This window comes from Parus major, chromosome 2, assembly GCF_001522545.3.
Source record: "Parus major isolate Abel chromosome 2, Parus_major1.1, whole genome shotgun sequence".
Taxonomy (NCBI): domain Eukaryota; kingdom Metazoa; phylum Chordata; class Aves; order Passeriformes; family Paridae; genus Parus; species Parus major.
This window is the reverse complement of record NC_031769.1, coordinates 71,732,789-71,756,768: the sequence shown is the minus strand read 5'-3', so window position 1 is coordinate 71,756,768 and position 23,980 is coordinate 71,732,789. Positions and strand designations below refer to the sequence as shown.

The following is a 23,980-nucleotide window of genomic DNA, read 5'->3' as shown; positions in this document are numbered from 1 at the left end:
TTCCATCAGAAGTTGAGAATCAACTCAGAAACCTCTGAACCCTTTCCTCTGCTCTCCTCAGATCAAGAAGTCCCTCTGGCCACAAAAACTCGGTAGTCCCCCAGCTCAAATCACAGCAGAAACACAGGGAGACCTGAATGTACAGTTGCTGCTGTACAAGTGGGCAGTAAAGCTACACCCTAGGGAGGGGTACACAATCTGAAAAGAAATACATGTCAGAAAAGTTATAATTCTGCCGCCATTCTGGCAGGTAATCATTTTTGTAACTGGCTTCATACATATTTTCTACTGGGATTTTGTGGTACTCCTGCTCAGTACAAGATGAACTCAATGAAATTATAATGTACATGACTCTCACAAGTAAGAGCTTTGACTTCTTAATTGCACTTATTTATGACCACAGGTACATGTGTATATATATACACACACACATATAATTAAGGAAAGCATAGCTATGTTTCTGCATTTAAATATGGAGGTTTTTTACAGTGATTGTGTCAGAATATCTTTTGCATGCAGTTTCAGAGGGCTGTAGACAGTAAAACAAATGAAAAATACTTTCAAAATTCTCAGTGAGGTATCCTAGAAGTTTTAATATCCAGTCCTACCATTAACGAATATAACTGGTGGAGCATTAAGATTTGTTAAGATAAATCAATTTCCAGTCTCAACTGTTTAACATAACATACGTCATCATTCCATTTTTTGAGGAAAAGTGTTACAAAACATGCTGCCTTCAAAGACGAACACCTTTATATTTCAGGGCAAATAACAATTCTTTTTTTTTCTGAGTGGGATTGGTGGTGCTATTTGTCAACCACACATAGGAAAACAATTGCTTGCATATGAAGATGGTGACTTAGTCCTATGACTACCGTATATTTAAATCTTAACATCTTCCATTGTCTTTTTTATAAACAGAAAAAGAAATCTTGGATGCCCTGTGGCAATGCTGGAACCCTCATGCTTCCTTCAGTGTGGCTTAGAATTTACTATTACAGACGACCTGCAAAAAAACCAAAAAACATGTCTATGTTTTCCTTGTCCTTCCTGTTCTTTAGATACTTGATAGTGGTCACCGGGATGGAAATTTCTGTTTAAAGGGAGCATGCTCACATCATTCAACCTTTCAATTATCAGGATAAAACTGAACTTCAGGACCAATTAAGCAAAGTAGGCATAAGTCAACTTTTATTTGCATTGTAAACGGACATTTAAATTAAAGTTAACAGAGGTATTGTTTACCTTGGGGCTGATCATTTAGATGACCATACAGTAAGGATGAAGAATTCCAAAACCTCCATTGTAGCAAAAAGGTTTCAGGTTTCCTAAACCTTTGCTCCTTGAGGTGAAAACAGAAAGGGAAGCTTAAAACTCCATGTTGAAGTAATTGCTTAAATTTTCTGAGGGTGTGAATGTTGTCAGTGCTTGTAGTGAGGTACAAAGTGCACGGGTGATTCACTGAAAGTTGCCAATTAGTCATACTAAGTAATTGTATTAATGTGACTTAGTCAAAAGTTCCTCTTTCATGGAATTTTTGCCTCAAAACAAATTTGTTGAATGAAGTGGAATTATTTTGTAGAAATCTTGAAAGAATGAATTGGGGCTGATTTGCTGGAGGACCCTGGGAACTGCCAGCCAGTCAGTTTCCTCTCTGTACCTGGTACAATTATGAAACACATCACCCTGCAAGATGTATTACAGCATATGGAAGATAAGGAGGTGATTAGGGACAGCAAACACGTCTGTCCCACAGGCAAATTCTGACTGATCTCATGGTCTTCAGTGATGGACTGACTGCATCAGTGGACAAGGTACCTTCTGATACTATGTACCTGGACTTCTGAAAGGCCTTTGATATGATCCCCCACAGCAGTCATGCTGCTAAATTGGAGTCATACAGGTTTGGTGGTTAGACTGTTACACTGATATGGCCTCATTCAAAGATTTACGGTCAATGTCTGTGTCCAAGTGGAAACCAGTAAAGAGTGATGTCCCTCAAGGTTTTCTGCTGGGGCCAATGGTATTTAATGCCCTTTTAAACTACACAGACAGTGAGAAAGACTGCACACTTAGCAAGTTTGCAGATGACACCAAGCTTTGTAGTGCAGCTAATACACCTGAGTGAAGAGACGCCATCCAAAAGGACCTTGACAGACTTAAGGAACATGCCTATGCAAATCTCATGAAGTTCAACAAGGCCAAGTCCAAGGTGCTGCACGTGGGCTGGGTAAATCCTCAGCATCACTGCAGACTCTGGGATTAAGAGATTGAGAGCAGCTGTGCTGATAAGGACTTGATGGAACTGACAGATGAAAAACTCAATATGAGCTAATGACTTTCAACTGAAAGAGAAGGTTTAGGTTGCACATGAGGAAGAGATATTTTACAGCAAAGCCGTTGAGACACAGGAACAGATTGCCCAGAGAATTTGTGGATATTCCATCACTGGAAAAGTTCAAGGCCAGGTTGGAAGGGGCTTTGAGCAACCTGATCTAGAGGAAAGTGCTCCTGTCCATGGCAGGGAGATCAAACTTCGAAGTTCTTTTCTAGTCCAAACAATTCTGATTCTAGAATGGCAGCATAGACAGAGCAGATGTTTTTCTGTGTTTTTCTCTGGTACTTACCACTCTAGGTCTGATGTTATAGAATAAAAACTGAAAATTACCTGTAAAGGCCTCCTCAACTCAGAGCACATAAGAATATTATTTTAGCTATTAGTAAATATAACATATAGCTCTGGAGAACTTACAATGCAAGTATATGCATGACTTTCATAACAGACATGCTGTGCACTTAAATAACAAAAAGCAAACAAAAAAATCTCTATTAGTCATTACACATTATAGATTTACATATATACCTACATATATACCTATGTAGGTAGATATGTAGATATATAGAGAGATATAAGTATACTTAGATTCCTAAATCTTTGAATCTAACCTCTGTGTCTAAAATTATATCAAAATAATAATAAAACTATATTGACACAGATACAGATACACGTATACACAAATGTATGTTTTCATCACAGGCAATGGAATTTCATGATTTTTAAAATTTTCTACTAAACTCACAGGCTGACTAGCATGAAGTTTAATTAGTGCCAATTAACTAGAGGTGAAGGAAGCAGAAAATTAACGTGACTCTTCTTTCTCCATTCTACCACACCGTCCCCTCATTTATGTTCCTCTAAAGAGTATTTTCTTTCATATTTCAGCTTTCAGTCTGTAAAAAATATTGATTCTGATGCTATTTGCGAAGAAAGGAGATAAACGACGACATTGATTTTGGTCCTATTTTTATTGTAGCTACCCACAGTATTGCATTTTAAATGATCTCAAAATAAGCAATCCAGAAATGTTTATGCTGCTTCAGCTTTGTGAATCCACTCTTCTTGGAGAGGAAGCCTTCCTTTTTTCCTTTCTTCCTTCCTTCTTTCCTTCCTTAGACCTATGTCTGTATATAGCAGCGCAGTTCTCTATTTAATCGTATAACTGCTTTGCAAACATAAAGTAGTTAAAAAACTATTCAGCCTGTAGGCTTTTTGTTTGGGGAGTGCTCTGAACTATGGTCTCAACACATGGGACACAGAAAAAAACCATAGAGGGCCTTTTTGTATTTGAAAAGTTTATTTTAATTTTTCTTTATCCTATATTTTCTAAATTCTTTGGAACTATATTGTAGGGATGTGTGAAGGAAATTTGCTCTGAAATGTGAATGTGAATTTCCTGAGCATAAATTCCAATGGGAAATAAATTTTTAGAGTGAGTATCATTTTCAGAAGTTCTAAATCTTTCATTCTAGTAGTGCTCACATTTATGTTTCTGAATGTGCAGCACTAAGCATGTTCCTAAACCATTATCTCTTAGATTCAACCAATCAATAGGGATGAGCATATTTTAATATAATTTTTGGGGCTTTTTTTGGATTTTTTTGGCCAAAGACTTCAGTCTGTGGTGCAGTCTAGCAACTTCCTATTTCACCCCCCCTTTTGAGCTAAATAGTTATTTTTTTCCCTTTCCTGAATGAAACCTTCAGGGAAAGATTCTCAACCAGTATATTTTTTTAGCTGATGGTAGCTGAGAGCAGCTATACCAACTTTTTTGAGATTTTCTTCTTTTTAATTGCCTATAAAAGTGATTATAGGTACATTAAACAAAACTTTTTCTTTTTTTTTTATTTGAAAGTCTTTTTGCTTACTGCAGGGATGTTTTGGTACCATAAGTAGATTTTTCAAGAAGACACTAACTGGAAGAGCAGGCAGTACCAGAAGCTTGAATTTTATCAAAATGTGACAAATGTAATTACAATATCACAATATCAGTACTTCAAGTAATGTGCTAGTTTTCAGCTTATTACTACTGCTTCTATTCTTACTACTGCACAAAGAACAATTACCTTTAGTGTCATTCAAATTCTATGAAGGAACTTGAAGAGATTAATTAATTTTATTTACAATACAAGGAATTTTACTTATTTTCTTACTTTAGAATATATGTAAATCCAACCAGGTAGCTGGTCTTGAGTAGGAAAGGAGTCATACATAACACAAATTTAAAGCCATTAAAATCAAGATCAAGCTCAATTTTTCATAATCCATGGATTGCAGAAAACAGGAAGGAATGAAGAGACTACATTATTTTTTAGATAGAAATCCATTTTTCCTACAAGTCTGAATTCCCATTAACAATGAAATTACCTTTTATATTTGGGAAGCAAATGTAAGGATTACTGCAAATCTTCCAGGAAATGGGAAACTGTTTTTTGTAATTTAATATTTTTATGTTTACTCTGAGGAAAATAGAATTTTTTTTTTATCAGATAGCTTCATTATAAGAATACAGATTCAGCACTCATTTTTACTTGGGGTAAGGGAAATGCACAAAAGTAATTTCACTGGCTTCAGTGGGACCAGTCATATTGCAAAATATTACTTGTTCTGAATACAGGTTCTGGAATGCAACACAAACACAAACAGCTCTCCTGACAAATAGTTTAAACAACTACAAGAATTTCCTTTTGAAATAAGTATGTTTTTCTGATTTTTTTCCCTTTACACAGGAAAAGTTATTTCCATGAGATTACCTACAACCAGCATCTATGACTTAAAAATAAGAAGGAAGAGCAATAACTTCCCACTACAAACTTGATTTTTAAATCCACTAGTATGGAAAATAGTGACAAAGAATAATGCAAACCATGTAAAAGTATTGCAATAAACAACAAAGTAAGCAGAAAAATTCAGCCATAATAGAGCACTATAAATTTCAGCAAACCCATTGTAATATATTGCTTTGTACAAATATTTAATTATTTTTTCTCTAGAATTTGCATGAGTTATGCTTGGGTTTATGTCTCTAGATGCATGTATACATGCATGAAGATGAATATATATATATATATATATATGTATGTATGTACGTATATAACAGTTCTGTTTATAAACTGGGTCTATTTTTATCTGTTAAAATCAGATGTGAGTAGTTTACTGAAACTTTCAAATCATACAGAACTTATAACTGCTGTATTTTAAAATGCTAAATTTAATTTGTTCTGTGCCTATTTTTTCTTTCAAAACAGAAGCAATGGGATTAACTTCACCCTTATACCCAACTCAGACCTGTTTTCCTTTGCCTCATCTCCGTAGGAGCTAATATTGAATGATGGAGTACAGAGGAAATAAAATCCAATTATTTTAGTAAGATCTTAAGCTGAGTTTTTTAGATCATTATATTTTTAGATTTTCTTTATTGAACACTTTTTATACAACTTGATATTTTATTGAATTCTTTTTTAAGACGTGCCAAAGTATAAATGTCAAATTCTGCACCACTGATTATCAATATAATAGATCATATTTTTTTGAAAGTAATGGCTAAATCTAATTATGTCTGTATATGTTGCCAGAAGGCTTGTATACATCATTAATTGACTTAAATTATTATTGAAAAATACTTAAATTCAGATAATCTCCTTCTGAGAGCTGTTGTGTAATTTGTTTAAAATGATGAAAAGGCCTAATGTTTCCATCCCCAAACAAGAATGTATTATCCACAATTTTCTCTTTTTCATAGAATCTCTTCTTAGGTGTAATTTATGAAGATCCTGTTTTGAGTCTGGATAAGTGCTTTAGGATCTCTTTCTCAACATAATTATGTACAATGGCAAGATGTAGTCAGTGTTTTTCAGAAAGTGGAATCCTTGAATACCAGCGTGCATGGCCCAAAACTGCAGTATCAATATAGGCAGAATTTCCATGAAGGTGGTCGGACCAAGCAACCTGAACATCATCCAACATACAGAAAACCTGTACTTACCTATACCTCCTTGACATTTGCAAATAAGGAGATAACATAAAAAATAATTATTTTCTGAGATTAAGAAACAGAATCCAAAGTGATGTTGTCTTGATGCTGCTATTACTTTTACTACTAAAAATGATGAAATTTAATTATAGAAGTTTGAATTTCACTAGCAAAGAAATACACTGGCCATCACTTGAAGCACTCCATTTTGCAGTTGCAGAAATTCACTTTCTGAGAAATATTTGTGGTTATTGATGGTGTTATTTAAGTATTCAAGATTAACATATTTTTATGAACATTGATATAATCATACAGAGAAATTGGAGAACTGGGAAAGTGGAGGGCCCATTTGATCCCTGGCTCTGACACAGAACTACTCTGTAACTGAGACCAAGTCTCTGTGTGGCGCTGTATGGGATGACAACAACGCCACCCATGTCATTTTGTAATCTTCCCAAGACTGCAGAGATTATAAATACCATACCTCACTTCCTGATATTTCTGTAATAAAATCACATACGGTGTATTAAAAAATATTCTTTTTCTAAAACATTTTGAGTTTTCTTCTGGGCTGCAGTATACATCCAGCATTTTTTCCTTTTTCCTGAAGCTAGCAACTTTTTTCCAAAAGTAACCAAATCTCAGTTTTGCTAGGATTTTGCGCTGCAGACACATAGGATGATTAGATCAAGATACTCTTTTCCTGTTCAGTCATGCTCAGCAAGTAGTCCTCAATGCCACTGGGGTATTTTTTATCATGACGAGTCACTGAAAGCCAGGAAAATAACTTGTCTTTTAACATTCAGCAATTTCCTATATGGTTAAAAGGTAAGGAGAGAAATTACCCTGACTGTTTTTGCAAAAATACTTTCTGTTCATTTACCTTTGCTTTATTTTCCTTCTCCTCCTACCACTTTTAGCAAAATTTTGGATTTATTCCTATATATGATTTTTATAAACTCCCTCACTCATATACAGAATGCAGTTAGTTTTTTTCTTGGGCATCTCTATTCATGTTCAAATATTAGTGTTTCTGCAGATAATATTTACATGTAACACCTGCTGCAAGCCTTAGAAATTCAGAAGGCATTCTGATATGAGTGGGAGACACATTTTTCTCTTTTGCTTCAGTTACCTTCTGAAGTTAAATAGTTCTGACTGCATGGAAGAAACACATACATTTATTTATCTGAATTGTCTTATAATCTAGCCTATGTACCCCAGTTTTCTTCTATGATATCTCCTGCACAAATTCATCCTCAGAGAAAATTTCAGTCCTGTTACTATGTGGCTTTACTTCTCAAACGCTTCTGCAAGTAGATTCCTTGCAACCCACGATGTGCAGATTCAGAAACCGTGTGCTGATGCCAGAGATAAGCGAATGTCAGAATTAAGTTGTACAGTCCTTTCAGCAGCATTATGGGTGGTGACATTTAAACTGGTGGGCTTCAGTTATTACATTTTGTTTGGTGGATAGGTCAGGGAATGAAATCATTGTTATTGGCTGATCCCATGATGAGAGGGCGTCTCTGCCAGTACCATGCTGAGATCAGCATCCTTGTGGAGCAACAGCCAGGTGAGAGGAGAGCACAAGTCCTGTACATGGGCTGCTTTCTGGAGATGAGGACAGCCTTTACAGAATTTTCACTTCTGCAGACAAGTGTGAAAATTCTGAAAGCTTCAAGCAATTTTACCATGGGTCTGTACAAAGTATATGGCAAAGGTGTTTCTCCCCACATTTTCTCTACAAACTGTATCACCAAACTTATTTTTGTGTTTAGGTGAGATGTACCGGTTACACACACAGCATAATATTCTACAATAATGGGTACAAGACAATCTCTTAAATTAAAACCTCTACTTAGTTCATACAATAAGCATATAAAAAAACTTTGATTGCTGAACTCACTCCATCAAGTTAAAAAAGACTTGGCAACTGTTTTAGGTACAAGTATTAATAGTACTGATACAATTACATTTCTCCATTTAAAATCAATCTTGTTTACCTAACGTAAAAAAGCCCAAACCAAGAATTATTTATTTCACAGACATTTAACTGTATAATGTTCAAATATTTGTTAATAGAAAATTAAATTACATTAGACGTAAACATATTTAATTCTCTCTTGAATTTACATTACTACACAAAGAAATGCAAATGACAGGACAATATGTTTATCTGTCAGATTGATATATAAATAGTAATATACCTTTTTCAACAACTAACATAATTTACTAATGAATTTCTTAATATTCATAGACAAATTATAACACAATATTTCTGAATATTTAATTAGTTCACTCAATTTTTGGAATAAAATTATCATTTCAGATATGGAGAGAGATTTGAAGCCTGATTTTTAAAGATCTGTCATTAGCAATTCTTATCACTATGACCAGTATAATTTATTAAAGAAATCTTTTGATCTCATCTCCAAAACTAGTACAAGTATTACACTTCCTTTTTTATCCATATTTATCTTTAGCACAAGTAGCTAGTGTAATACTGAGCAAAGAAGCATAATCCTGCTGTGGTTTCACTAAAATATTAGTTTTATCACTTTCATCCCTTAAATCAGAGCAAGACTCACACATTGGTTGTAAATCTGTCTACTGAAAATGGAAAGTGTTTTAAGAAAATACCATTCCATTTTCTGAGCTATGACTTAAATCTGTGACAAGGTGAGTTGCTGCTGTATGCACATTGCCTTACAACAGCAAGGGATACCAATTTCCTTTTAGTTCATATACATCATTCTTTCTTTGAAGCTCAGGCAGTGAAATTAAACAGATGTGACAGCATGTTACTTGCATGTGAAAAGGCAAAATGTCATTCAGTTGTTTTCTGCTGGTTATTTCAGAACCAAGTGGTCAGTTTGACCTTTTATGCTTTCTGCCTTGCTTTCTGTGGGACTCTCTGATTACATATATTAGACTGACAAGGTAGTTTGGAAGCACTTCTGGAAAGCATCCTTACACTTTAAGCCTTTTGACTTGTCTTACTGCTACAGATATCCAAAGGGACATTTTCCTCAGCTCTCAGTCTTTCTGAACCCTGAGCTGCACTTCCCCCTGTAACACATATAAAAAAAATCCCACTAATTTTGCTACATTCACTAAAGAAAATTTAAAAATAGTGTTAGTACTTCCTTCTTAGCTGTAACAAGGACCTCCTATTTTTTCATCCTTCATAACCAGGGTTGCTTTTATTAGATGTATTGACAAACACATATGTGAAAAAAAAAAGGGGGGATAGCTTCTATCTGGAGAGGTGGCAAAGCAACCTGCATGAAAGTTAGGCTATATTGTAACTCTTACATGGCAAGGAAAGCTGAATAATATCTAACAGTATTGCCAAGGAGCACATGCATTGCTAATTTTTTAATATGCACAAGTAGTTGTCATATATAGTGTATCAAAAGTTTAGATTTCAGCAAGTTAGTGGGTTGTGGGTTTTTTGAACTCATCAAGAAAAATATCCCCAAAGTGCTCTGCTGACACTGCCCCTCCACTCCCCCTTCCCTAAAAAGTATCTGTAAGACATTTTCAGCATTTTAGACACTCCTGAAGAAAACATCTGCTCTTTCCCTGTGGGTAGTCCTCATGCTGCAGAAAGTTGATCTACTCACCCAGGCTGGCTGTGTGAGCCCAGTCCCGTCCGTTCCGCGCTGCTTCTCTACCTGCTCGCTGCCTTCTGCATGTTACCGTGTCTCCAGCGCCGAACGCACTCGCTAGGGCTCCCTCTCTGCCGGCATCACTTTTAAGTCAGGCAGGCAGCGAGCAGAAGCCAAAGGGACTCTGTGTCTGATTGGTTTCCATTCAGTGCCGCTGATTAATAAAATAGGTCCCTGACAAGGAGAGGTGCTGCTGCCCCTCACAGAGATGTTGCTGCTGCTAGAGCCGCAGTGCTCAGCGTGAGAAGGTTTGGGGCTGGGGGGACAGCACGGCGGCTTTGCCAGCCAAACACTGATTTGCAACTGAATGCGGTGGGAGGGTTCAGAGAGGAGGGCTTTGTTAAGGACCCTCTTATTAACTGAAGCTTAAATACAGAGGTTCATGTTACCAGCTCAGTTTGGTCTGTTTTAAGATCAGGTGTAAAGGTATACCCCTAACTTGTGAATTATACGGAGAAAAAAAAATAAAAAATTACTCTAAACATCTATACTAGAAACACAGTGTCATTGTTGTGCAATACACATTGGAGAATGCAAAATTATCCCTCAATGCTACTATGTTGACAAATGATTTTAAGATGAAAGAAAGCAAGGTATGTGAGATTTTCTGTGTGCTCAATAGGTTTACATCTCTAGTGTCACTTACAGCTATTGATAATGATGGGCTTGTCATTGTACCTGAAAGTGAACATGATACAAAGTTGCGAGGGATGTTTTGGGAATTGTGACTAATAGTGTTCAAGTCATTCACAGAAATAAACAGTTTTGCTAGCAACAACAATGAATTTCCTGGTTTCTGGTGCAGCCTGTTTGGGTACAAGTAATAACTGCTCACTACTATGACTCCAGATGTTCAATGTTACAGAATATTGTGGTTTTCTTGAACTATCATTTTCAATTAAGGCATGACGTCATTTACTAAAATAAGAAAACTGGAGTATCTTAAATTCTGGGTTTTGCTGTTTGTGCCTTTTTTTGTGGGCTCCAGGGTGCTAAAGAGTGTTTGAGTCAACAATGTAAGATTAAAATTTGCAATGGAACTTGTAGAAACTGGTTGCCACTACTTTCTGTAATGACAAATCCTGATGACAGCTGTCGTGGGCATCAATAGAATAGCAGGAAATGCTGCAAAGTGTAGTTGTATCGTCTTGTAGCCTAATTAATTTGGTACCAACACTTTCTCTTAGGAAAATGAATCATGAGGCTGATTTGTAGTTATGAAATTTTATTAGGGCTGTGCTTTCATTAGCTGGATTGAAAAAAGATATGGGTTTAATCTGGTGGTGAAACTGTATTATAACTAAAGGAAGATTTGCACCAAATAACCAAGTGAGAAATCTAAGGGGTTATTTTTAGGCTCTTCTTATTGCCTTAGTACTATCATTGATGAGCTCAACAGACTCATATTCACAGTGCACTATAACCAGTGAGAACTAATTCGCCATTAGATCCCATCTGAAATTATTAAAGGATTGATGTAATTCACAGACACCAGTCAGAGCCTTTATACTGAATTAAGTGGCAGTCAAATGAACTAGGTCTTCTCTGAACTCTACACGTCCATGAAAGCAATATTTGCATACATGTCACAGAGTGCACACTTGGGTCTTATATGGGAATATCAGAAAGCTAAATCAAGACCCAGGACAAAATTGATTAATGTAGTTCAGGTAAAACACAGAAGCAAAGTTGTAATTAGTATTTTCATTCCACAGAAATGGAATGGAATGGCATGGAATGGCATGGCATGGAATGGAATGGAATGGAATGGAATGGAATGGAATGGAATGGAATGGGTCCACTTCAGCAATTGAACTACTGGAAAAAAATATTTAGAATCATTTTTGTCCCAGTAATTATATGGGAGAACAAAAAGAAAAGCTACTGACAAGCTACTGATATCTCTGATGTCCTAGGGTCCCGGTGCAGATTTAAATCTTGTAGATCCTAAAAGGTATTTTCTTAATAGGAAGATGTCTGGATGATAAAAAGGCATGAGTAATGGCTCTACTTTTTTTCATTGTGCAGGCTTTTTTTCACCCTTTTGGCTTCTGTTCGGGAACATTGTGGCTACTCTGATCAATATTAGGAGACCATCCAGGTACGAAGGAATCCCTGAAACTGCAAAGATGAACAAACTATCTTTTTAAATATTTTCTTGAACTTATTCAGTGGCATCTGGGGAACTGGCCCCTGTTTAAAGGTAGCCATAGATCTGCTCAATAGCAGTCGTAGGACACTCAGATAAATGGAAACGGCTCCATTTGATGTTGATGCCATCTACAAGTTTGTAACAAAACAAGCAACTTTAATTTTATTAGACAGCATAAGGTCCTCTCTCTCATTTCTATTCCTCATGGTGTTTTAAATACAGCACAATAACTGCTATAGAGAGAAAATATTGAAATTATGTGCTATACATTTACAGAAAAAAGGAGCATTTCTAATGCAAATAATGTTGCATGATGGGGATAAAAAGTTTTGCAATATTCCCTCTAAGTAGAATATACATGAAAAGTAGGCCAAAAAGGAAAAAAGCGTAGGTGTGACAGCAAATAGGGAGAGATGGGTGGAAATCTAAGGCTGTGCTCTAACATGCAGAGGGCTACTCCATATCGGGGAGGAATACAAAATTCTCCTTCTGAAAAAGAGTGGGCAGTGGAAAGAGATATGGAAAAGCAGAAAGTGCGCCAAAAGGATAAGGCAGGAATGCTTGTATTGCAAGACAGGCTGTACTTCAGTTTTATATTTTATGAAGTCTCTTGGAATCAGGTCTCTTTTCACCCATATTCATCTTTCTTTCTTTCTTTACCTTCACAAAGATTTGTCTGCTAGCATCCATGGAAAGTAGGAAGCAGTGATTACATACCAAATCTTCATTGAAATTCTGAACATTTCCTTGTTTCACAGAGGCTAAGGTCACTCTGAAGTGATCTAGTAACGGAGTTAGGCTGCTTGCCATGTTAAATCATTCTGAGTTCAATCACTGTTTCCCATCAGTTTTTCTTTTCCTGACATATTTACACTTGTTTAAACAGAACTAAGTGCAAATAGAACTTCAGAAAGGGAAAGTAATGATCCATTTTTATCCCTAAGTTTTTCCATCTATATGCAGTCCGAATAAGATGTCTAGGTCTGCTAGTGGGACTCATCTCATTTAATCTCTTCTGATACTTCTGATAAGGCGAGGCAGACCCAAATTTTCACAAATCTCTGTTCCCAAATGTCCTAGGGTCTGTAAGGAAAACTTGGCCTTGGTTTGGTAGTAACAATTCCCCTTAATTAAGCCACTTCAATATGAGTTTTTCGCATTGTCAGAAATCTTAAATATGTATTTAATCTTTCTCAAATAGGAGACTGTGTGATATCAAAAAAGAACAGTGCTGAACAAGATAGAACAATCAAGAAATATATAAATAAGTAAACGCTTACAGAGATTTGCAAGAACAATGCCAACAGTTCTGTATTTCAACTCTGCTAATTTTCACCAGACACTTTAAGATTATGAAACATAAAGAAACTGGGTTGAATCCACCAATTTCAATCACTAGTTGAAAAATCTAATCTTAAAAACATCTGTATTTTCACTTAGTGAATCAATTCAGAAGAATGCTTTTTAGTTTCTTTTTCAGCTTTTCTCACAGCTTTTTTTTTTCTGTGAAAGACTTTAAATGATCCATTTGTTAAAAATATGATCAAGTGTATGACTTAGAAAGATTTTTGGAATGTTACTGTGTGAGTCAACACAGGCAGGCAGCTGGAACAACCACAAAATCACAGCTGAAATGCAGAGAGTAATTTTATTTCTTTACTCCAACTGGAGGATACTGAATCACCTGGATGGAGACATCCAAGTGGGAATACAGGCACCATCAGGCTCAGTTGATCCTAGTGAACATTGGGCCTGTTGTTTGCACCCATTTTATCAAGGGCCTGTGCTTGTGCAGTTTACCACCAGGCTGAGGTGTCCTCGGCTTTGATCTTCTCTCTCCCAAGACTGGGAGCTCAAGCACGTCTGTGAGAGTGTCTTTGAGTCTCTCAAAACACCTACATCACCTCCACACAGAGATTCTTCTCAAAACAGACAGAGGACAAACAGCAGTAGGTGTAATATGTGAGGTTTCCCACACTGTTATTCTCCAGGCCTTGGCATTCCCAGTTGCAAGGTCACTTGAGCGAATGCACCATCCTCCTCACCATTCTCCTGCTTTTAACATTTGCTAAACCAGAGCTGACAAGCATGAGATTTTGGCTGCCCCCAGCCTACATATATACTATCTAGAGGATAGGACATAGAGAGAATAAGAAATCTTTTATTTCTTTCCCATAACTGAGCCTCCTCCTTTGATAAAATTATGCAAGGAACAGCCACTCTGTCTTGTTTTATTTCTGTATATGACTCTAAGTTCCCAAAAAAGACATGAGAGGAGGGAAGGCAAGTATGTGGGAAGGAACCCATATCAAGACCAAAACATGAGAAGAACAATTAGACATTGTTAATGTCTGAGCTTTTTATTTTTTTAAAACAATTAAGTTAAAACATATGCATAAAGAAATCTGGTGCCACACAGATCACTGGATTAGTTAAGATATCTCCAGGGTTACTTTTGTTTCTGATTTGGGAAATACAATAGTAAAAGCTTTAGTTAAGAATAAGTGCAATAATCAGTTTCATAGCCTAATAAGCTCTCTTATTATCTTTATTTTAAATTTATTTTAAATTATTAAATTTATTTTAAATTTATCTTTATTTTTAAGATAAATTAAATCACAAAATTCAATTTTTTCCAGCTTTTTAAAAACCCAATAATTTATTTAGATAGTTAGCACAAAATGATTTGGTTTATTTGCCATGGAGATGCATATTTACATACATCCACCCCTTCTCTATTTATTTCCATAACAAAATTTATTTCTCAGCAAGTCAAGATTGTAGACTAATATCATAGTTAACTTGATTTTGTGGGTTAAAAATGCAAAATAAATTCTTAAAAAACTCTAGTAGTTTCAAATTTATTATTAATTTTTTTGTTGTTTTTTTTTAAGCAGAAAACAATTTTATTTATCATTCCTTCCTTGCTTTTTATCCTCAGTCTGCAGATACGCTGTTTTGAAATAATAAAACTAGATAAATCTGGTTTAGGTTCTGCTGAACTGAAGTTTTAAAACATCAGGCCAGGTTTTATAGCAGAAAAGCCTCCATGTTTTCCAAGCATTTAATCAGTTTAAAGCTGGTGAAGATTTTGAAACTATATGAACCCAATCTAACTATGTATAAAAATTGAACTGTTCAGATTTTCTATCAATTTACCAAAATGACCATAGAGGAATAATTCATTACATACACAAAAGGTAAAGTGCAGTAGATTAAAGTAAAATTGACAAATATTAGATGGAAGGTACAAATACATGAAATGTACACAAAAGTGTGAGTGCCAAACTGAGTTTCCAGTCACAGTTCTCTTATAAACTGACTTCATTATAACTTTATTTTTCACTTATAAATATTTTTGCATGGGTAGCTAGTCCTGGTCACAATCTATAATACAGATATTTATTTTTCCCTGGAAAAACTGGTTCACTGAAAGTATGTACAAATCTTGGTTGATTTTTGTTTATTTTCTTTATCCATGCTTTGGCGGCAAAACTGTGACCATATGATTCCTGCACAAAATGAAATCTTTCAAAATTATTTAAATTGTTTAAGTTGACCTGGTCCAACCAGATATCTTTTTTGTCTTATTCTACAAATATTTTGAAACTGTTATGCTTGGGGATAAGACTACTCATTTCCCAGAAACTTGAAAAATCACATTGAATGGAAAATTTCTTGGCTTTTCTACAGTAAATATCCATTTAATTGTAACAACAATGCACTTTTTTTTCAAAGTGTTCTTGTTAAACAAATTAGCTAAATCTGCAGAGGTGAAATAAAGAAGTTATATATTCTTTTGGTACAAGAAATAAAATTAAGATGATTTGGATAACCTGAGTCCAATTTCCACTAAAAAAAGAAAAAAAAATCCTTCTTATCTCCAAATATTAAAAAGATAAGGCTTCCTAAATGTTGATAAGAATATGGACTTTATTGGCCAGTCCAAAGGAGCATACATTCCAGCACAGAGTGACCCTCCATGGGCACTACTTACAGAAGACCAAATCTGCAACAATGTTTAAGTACCTTCTACAGAAAATAAGTGTATAAACAGAGCATGTAATGCCTTTTAGAAACTGCCATTTACATGGGCAAGCATAAACCACTCTACTTTTCAAGTTATAGAAACATGTCTCGAATGGGCCACAGCAAAGCCCTCATCCTAGATGAGAGACATTGATCTGAAAATGCTCCCAGCCTCATTCAGGTGTACACACACACACACACACACACACACACACACACACACACAAATTACCAACCTAATTGTTTCAGAGCAACAATAGGAATGCTTGTGGTTCAGAAAAGAAGTAAGTAAAGTGCTCTGCAGTGTAAATGTCACCTGCAAACTACAGACATGATGAAAATTTCTGAAAATAAAAATAAATACTGCGATATTGCAACTTGCTAAGATTAGAAAGCACTTCAGCTCCACATGAAATTTCCATCCTTGATTCCACAGCTAGAGTCTTTTAGAGCTTTGTACGTGCATTCAAAAATTGATCAAGACAAACTGCTAACTATTTAACTGTCATTTCTTCATAAGCTTGATGCCTAAATTCTTTACTCAGAGTGTGTGACATATGACAGTTGTGAAGAGCTACTAAAAATCGTGGGAGGAGAGTTGTTTTCTCCTAACATTGAAGAAGAAGCTGGTTTCAAACACAGTAAAAAGCACTAGCAGTACCTTTTTTTAAAATGAAACAAAGCCCTGACAGATGATGTTTTGCCCCTTGATACAACAAGGTAAAGGGTAAAACAAAAACAAAATAAATTGACTTTTATTCCTTTTAAATTGGGATAAATGTGCATTTATAAATAAGTATATTTACAATGATCTTAGTCTATGGGTGCAGAATATTCCCAGATCTCTCCCATATTGTTCTCTGTTTATGGATGCAAAACAATGCAAGAATGCATAATCTTCTCAGCACATGCCATTGTACTTCAGTTTGGGAAATATATATTCTTTTTACTTAAAAAGATGAACTAGATGAACTTTTTCACCTTCTATGTGACAATATTAAAGTTTCCTTCCACTATAGTCCTTGGAGCACAACCAGAACTCTGATTATGCTGTAATTGGATCTTGAGATGGAATTAATTCCACCTCTTTTACTGGTCCAGAAGTTAGAGAGCCACTTCAAGTTATTTCATGGATAATCAGTGGAAGGAGAAGGAGGTCTCCAGAGGAAAATTCATCCCATTTTAAGATAGCTATTTGAAGAAAATTCAAGTTGCTAAGCAACCTCATCTGGATTTTTTTCTTTCTCTTGCTGACTTTGGAGGGAACCCTGCTGAGAAGCTCAACTATTTGCCTAACTTCCAACTGCTGATGGTAGCTGAGATGAATCTTGTCCTCTAGACCCCAGAGTTCTGAAAAGACCATGATCCATGACGCCAATTATTCAAGTTAGATAATTTCCCCAGACTTGTTACTTATGTTTTTAGTCATTATGATAGGGAAGAAAGAATGAAAATGAAAGCTCAGCCAAAAAAAGAAGATAAGAAAGAAGATTTTAGCATGTTGTTATTTGCTAAAACACGCAATGGTCAGTTTTATCTCAGAGCTTGGCTTTGCCATACTGGTGAATTACAAGAAGATTGCTATCTAAATAATAGACAGGTGGCAATACTGAGAAATAAACAGTGCTATTAAATAGTTTGAACTGGTCAAACCAGTTAGTTCCAGTGAATACACAGATAGATTTTACTAGATGTGTATGCATAAGAGGTATGCAGATGATTGAGATTTTTCTAATTAAAAATATTTTAGTGTAGAAAAACAAGCAAAACATTGAAACAACAATACCATGTTTACTCCTTTTTTTTCCTTTTTATTAGCTTTTTTGCCAATAATTTTGGTTTAATTTTTTTTTTAAAGTCACTCTCAACTCCTTGAAAAATTCTCTTTCAGTCAACTCGAATAGCATTGCTCTCTGATGGGAGAAGAGAAGAAAGAGAATTAATAATGTGCTCTCATGTTTGCATTTCTTTTATTATGAAAACCCTATGCCCTCTTTTATGGGACTGTAAACTTCAGAGTGCTTGGTTTCCTGGATATTATTTTCATAAAGCTTTGATTGATTTAACATGATTTATTTTAACTAGAAAAACTATGTGGCTTCAAGTTCCATGGAATCATTTTTCTTTAATATACGTGCATTTTTGGCAAATATTACTCTAAACAGAGGAGTACAATTTTTAAAGGAGATCCCATTGTGGGAGGCTCTATGTAAGTTAAAGTATTCTTTACAAATATCGTAGTCAATGCTGGCTGAATTATACTGAAATTCTGGATATTACATGAGGTTAATCGAAACCTCATTACCAAATTCTGTATGTGTGCACACAGCAAGAGGTGAACTTATAAAGATTAACATAAAAGTGCTATGTATTTTTGCTTATATATTGTCTTTACATGACATGAATTCAGTACATTTTCTGCTGTCTTCCAATCACCTTAAGGCATGAAGATGGGAAAAAAAAAAAAAACCAAAAAAAACAAACAGGAAGGAGAATAGATCACAATAAGAATAAAAAGAAGAGGCAAATGAGAGGAAAATACATTAGAAAAATGTATCCAAATGTGCAGCCTGATCATCTGGTTATCTTGTGTAATAAAGCATCCAAAATTTATTCAAATTCAGAATTTATTCAAAATCCAAAAGATATTAGCATCTTAGTGAAGAACAATATACAGTGCTCAAAGAATGCATTATTTTAAGAGGCACAGAAAAACTCAAGCTTTAAAATATCTTCCTGGATTGCATAGGCATTTTCTTCGGATTGAGGCCAAATGGAGTATCAGAGTACTTTGTTTCTGAGTCTCCCCAAGAAGCAAAATATTCAAATTGCTTTAGCAGACATACAACATGTAATTTAGATGCAGCTGATTTTTTAAACTTGTGTTTGAATGAATCTCCAATACTGTGTTGTTACAATCAGCCTTTACTACTACCTGTTTCTATCTTTGTGGTGAATAGTGGGCTTTTGTAGAACTTGGCAACATATTATGCTAGGTGTTTTGAAACTATGTTGTAAGATGCTGTTTAACATTACTGGGTGTAGGTTTAGGTTGGGTATTTGGAAAAACTTTACATTGAAAGAATTGTCAAGTGCAGGAACAGGCTGCCCCAGGAAGCAGATTACTCACCATCCCTGTAGGTATTTAATCTATATAGATGTGGTGTTTAGGGACATGGTTTAGTGGTGGATTTGGCAGTGCTGGGTTAATGGTGGGACTTGATGATCTCAGATGTCTTTTCCAAACTAAGCTATTTTATGATTCCCTTTTATCGTTTAAATAGCCATGGATCTCTTAGTGTGAGTGTAAGGAATGGGAAAGAACTGCACACATGAAACTGCTGAAATTACTTGTCTCATTCATATAAGAGCTTGGGGAATTTCCCTTTGTGTGCTGTGTCTTCCCTAGATGATCATGTGGATTTCAGACCACTTTGTAGGAATCAGTTCAAAGCTTAATTGTTGCCACAATGCCCTTGTTAGTGAGAAGGGAATGTGCCTTCTGCTCTTTGAAACAACAGCAGAACACTGCTTACCAGTTGAGCAGAAAGAGTTTTCTCTATAGATATATTTGGTACCTTTATAAATGATTGTGGGTTTTTTTTGGTGGGAGGAAGTGTTGTTTAGGGATTTTTTTATTTTTTTTTTTTGTGGTAGTGGTAGTGGGGCTTTTGGGGTTTTGCTATTTTTGTTGGTTTGTTTGTTTTTGTTGTTGCTGCTTTTTCCAGTAAAATTACAAGTACCATCTGTGCCTAAAGGAATGATTTTTCCTCACATAATTATACATTGTAAGACCACCATCTGCGAAAATGGAGCATACCTTTAACAAGGTTGAGCTGCCTTCCATCTTGTCAGGAGACATTCAGTATTTTCCAGCTCTTATCACTGCATTCAAGTCTAATGACTATTACACACATTGGTCAGGAATGTAAAGTAATGATAAAAGAGTTCCATTGACTTACACGTTTTGTCAAGTTGCAAATCACAGCACTCACATGAATATATTCAAATCCAACCAATTTCCCATTTATTTCTCTATGGGACCCTTCTGTCTTCAGGAAATATTTATTGCTTAATTAAAAGGGTTTCCAGAACCATGCACCCACCCGAACAGCAAAACTCATGAAGTTACTAGAATTAAAATAAAACACATCCAAAGCTGTTACTCTGAAAAGATGAGCCAGAAAAACTAACTGGTAACATTTCTGACCTTGCTTGTTGTGCACATCCCTTTTAAAACTTTGTTTTTGAAAAAATAAAGAAGAAAATTTAAAATTAAGGCTACATCAGCTGTAGCAGTATGGAAAATAAAATAAATAAATTAAAAAACCCAAAACAAAGAAAACCACATTTCTTGAAAGGAAAGGGTTAAAGCAAGGGAATAAGCAATACAAGCTCCAAAGAATGTGTTGCAATAATTGAGCTGACAGGAACATTTTTCCTTGATTTTGTTTGCAAATAATTTCTATTTCTTACAAATAACAGTATAACATTTTCTAACAGCTTTTGTTATTTCTGAAAACTCAGTCTGTATTTTTGATTGTAGATATTGTGGTCAATTAATATTAAAGACTTAAGAATTATTAAGAATTATTATTGCTTAAATTTCAATACAAATTTTAAAGCGTCATTTTTGTCCAGTTGTTACCAAGATCATCATATGTGTAAAAGTTACAGCATTGCCTTGGGGATGAACTGGGGTACTTAGTGTATATGTTGCTAATATGGTGATTCTCTTCTCTCAAGTCAAGCAGAGAACTGAGGGCACTGTAATAAGGAAATCTGCAGGTTAGAGGCACTTTTAGTGGATCAAATAGATAACAAAGCATTTTTTATATAGTGGTGTCATTTTACTGCTTTAACATAGGGTTTGCTGGCTTTTCTATTGCAAATGAAATTTTCCAGATTTAGCCAGTTGTTTATGAAAATGACTCTGAGCAAAACTTAGAGTGTGAGTACTCAAAAGAATAAAAGAAATGCCTGTGCTTTAATCTCAGTACATTCAGTGCAACAGGTTTTTTGCTATAAAATATGTAGATTCAGTCACTGGCTTGATCTTACTGTACTGCCTGTCAAAACTCCTCTCCTCACATGCTGACCTTGAGATTAGCTCAGTTACTCTAAAGTAACACAGTGCTAAGAACACCAGGGTCATGGGTGCCATCCCTGTATGGGCCATTCTCTTATGGTCCCTTCCAACTCAAAAAATTCTATGATTCTGTGATTAAGAAAGGAACAGCCACCCTTTTGTTGGCCCCTTCAAACCAGATCCCTGGCATGAGCCTGCCTCAACACTTGCTTTCCTCTTACAGCTCTGCTCTTTTCCTATTTCCTCTGAGAAGGTATGAGGGGAATTTTACTCTCTTCTCCAGTGTCTAAACCCTAAGAACCACTCTACCTCTCTTTAGTTCGCAAATGGATGTTTTATAGCACACAGAAACAGTTGTAGGACTGTTAAAAAGGGGGCTAAATTAAAATAATTTAATTTGAATGAGTCTGAAGAGCTTGCATTACAAAAATAATTCTCTCCTGCTAAGCTGCAACACTCGTGCACCCAAAGGGTCCTTCATGCCAGGAAAAATGCAATGATGGTTTATCCTTTAGATCTGTGGACAGAATGATTGTGGGGACTAGCTTGCCAGTGTTTGCTCTATTTCCCTTAGTATAAGATGCATCCTTTTAAAACTACCCTCTGGGATTTCTTTCAGCTTCTCTTTTATAAATTCTAAATTATTTTTTCTAGTTGTTTTTCAGTTTGTATACCTTCTGTCAAGCCTCTTAAAAGATTAAATTAAATTTGTTTCACTTTAAGTTAGGAATGCAGTGAGAGTGACAAAAGAAATTCATTTGATAGTATTCTACATGTGACTATTAGCTTTAAAATATGTAGTAACACCACAGTTTTAACCATGGTGCCATTCATAATCTTAAAGGATTTTTTTTTTTTTAATTCCACCTATGTGCAATTTATCCCAAGGACAAATACCCTTGTTGGCATTAAGGAGAATGTAAATCCTAGGGAAATTAGACTACTGATGAAACTCAGTCTGTGTCAAGCTGCCTAAAACAGTTTGTGGTACTGTGAAGTAAAACAAGCTCTCCTGGGAAATTTCTCAGTGTGTCAGAAAAAGCATGTGGTCTGTGGGAACTACTGTCCTGGAGACATTAAAGACCTCCAAGATAAATTAATGCAGCCCAGACTCTATGCCAGCCCCTCTGTGATAATTCTGACACATTTCCTTTACCCCAAAGGAGAACCACACTCATTTAGTCAAATGTAATTTCTCCTCTGACTGATAGTTGTTGCATTTAGAGATTAAAAATATCCCAAACCTACAACACTTCAGTTGTTGACATCTTAGCACAAGCAGCAGGCAGTCATAAAACCTCAGATTAATAGGGCTTGAGGGCAGATTTGCTTTATTCTGGCAGTTTCTGTTTCATTCTGTTATGTTCCTCTGTTGCCATAAGGTTTGAGTTCACTAATTCATTTTTAATAAACAATAAGATTTTAATGCACAAAATGTGAGTAATAAACACAGAGTAAACAGGAAAAGAACTGCCAACAGTTTTCCATATTTTTGTAGAAAATAACATAGTTTTGTTTCTCTTAAACATTCTTAAGGAACTGTTGTTTAGGATTTACTATTAATATGATTATAATGTTTGGTAATACTGAATATATAGTATAGCTTTTCCCGTCTTTCTCAGAATGAATGTATTTTTCAGAATTGCAAATCAAAAGATATGAGTTTGGCTTCAAAAAAAAATGTAAAGCAACATCAGATTTTTAATAATTAGACAAGAATTTAATAATATTCTGATTATTTATTTTTTTTTTGTGTGTATGTGACATTTCTTAAGTTGAATAATTGTCTTAAAGCACATACCCAGATGCAGAATTCTCATCTTCTTACTGGTGAGAAATCACTTTTCCATGACTCTGTAGATTTGGGGATCTAGTAAACAGAGCTGACTCTAATAGTGCTAATATTTCTTAATTTGGGATGAGTTCTTTTTGTTATCAAAAATATTAATTAAAAGCCAGTGAATGATGCGAATGAAAACTAACAAAGTAAAAAATAATTTCAAAACAACCAGTCAGTGGGCTTTTGTTGTTGTTGTTGGCCATGCAAGATACATGCCTATACAATATGTGAAATTAAACTGTGTATGAGCTGAAGGATTAGTTGGCTCTTACTGTTTTATTTTAGGGATTTTGATTTTTCTGGACTCATTTTAAATGGGAAAATTTTGATATGTCAAAAATTCTCAGAGGACAATAAATTGGTTCCTGACAGCTGTACTGATATGATCAAGTTTGTATAGCTTCAGGCTATAAATTAAGTTATCCTCTCAATTCTTTGAAACTGATGTATGATATTATAGAATATTTTTCAAAGCAGCATGGAAAAATAAAAATATTCATACTAAATTAATATGAAATATTAAATCTATATTTAAAATTGAACACAAACTTCACATGATGATAGTGCTATTATTTAAATGTACTGGGCAAGGCATTAAAATAACAGGTTTGTGTTTGACACTGAAAGATTAGCTCATTCTCCTTTTTATACATACTAGTGTTGTCAGTGTGACATTATCATTCCTTCCCATCTAATTGCTTGTTTCAAGATAATAAAACTCTCTTCTCACATACAAATATGTTATTAATTATTGCCTTTTTACACACAAAGCAGTCTTTTAACTCAGCATGAGTTTCAAAAGAGGAAATAATGGATGCTAGTGAAGATAGACTGAGCAATGTTCTGTGTGGTGAGCAAGCATGTAATGCTTTCAGATCTGTGAGA

At 35.1% G+C, this 23,980-nt stretch overlaps 1 protein-coding gene across 2 annotated transcripts in view; it reads right to left on the bottom strand.

Annotated features, from left to right (window-relative positions):
- The window catches only part of CDH9 (cadherin 9), a 98,205-nt gene extending 87,923 nt beyond the window's left edge, over positions 1-10,282 (bottom strand). Inside the window, exon 1 of one of the 2 annotated variants that reach the window (XM_015618160.3) lies at positions 9,941-10,282. The gene's annotated coding sequence lies outside the window, so the exon portion shown is untranslated. The remainder of the gene's footprint in view (positions 1-9,940) is intronic. The other variant, XM_015618158.3, reaches the window with a different exon arrangement.
- Positions 10,283-23,980: the final 13,698 nt, after the last annotated feature.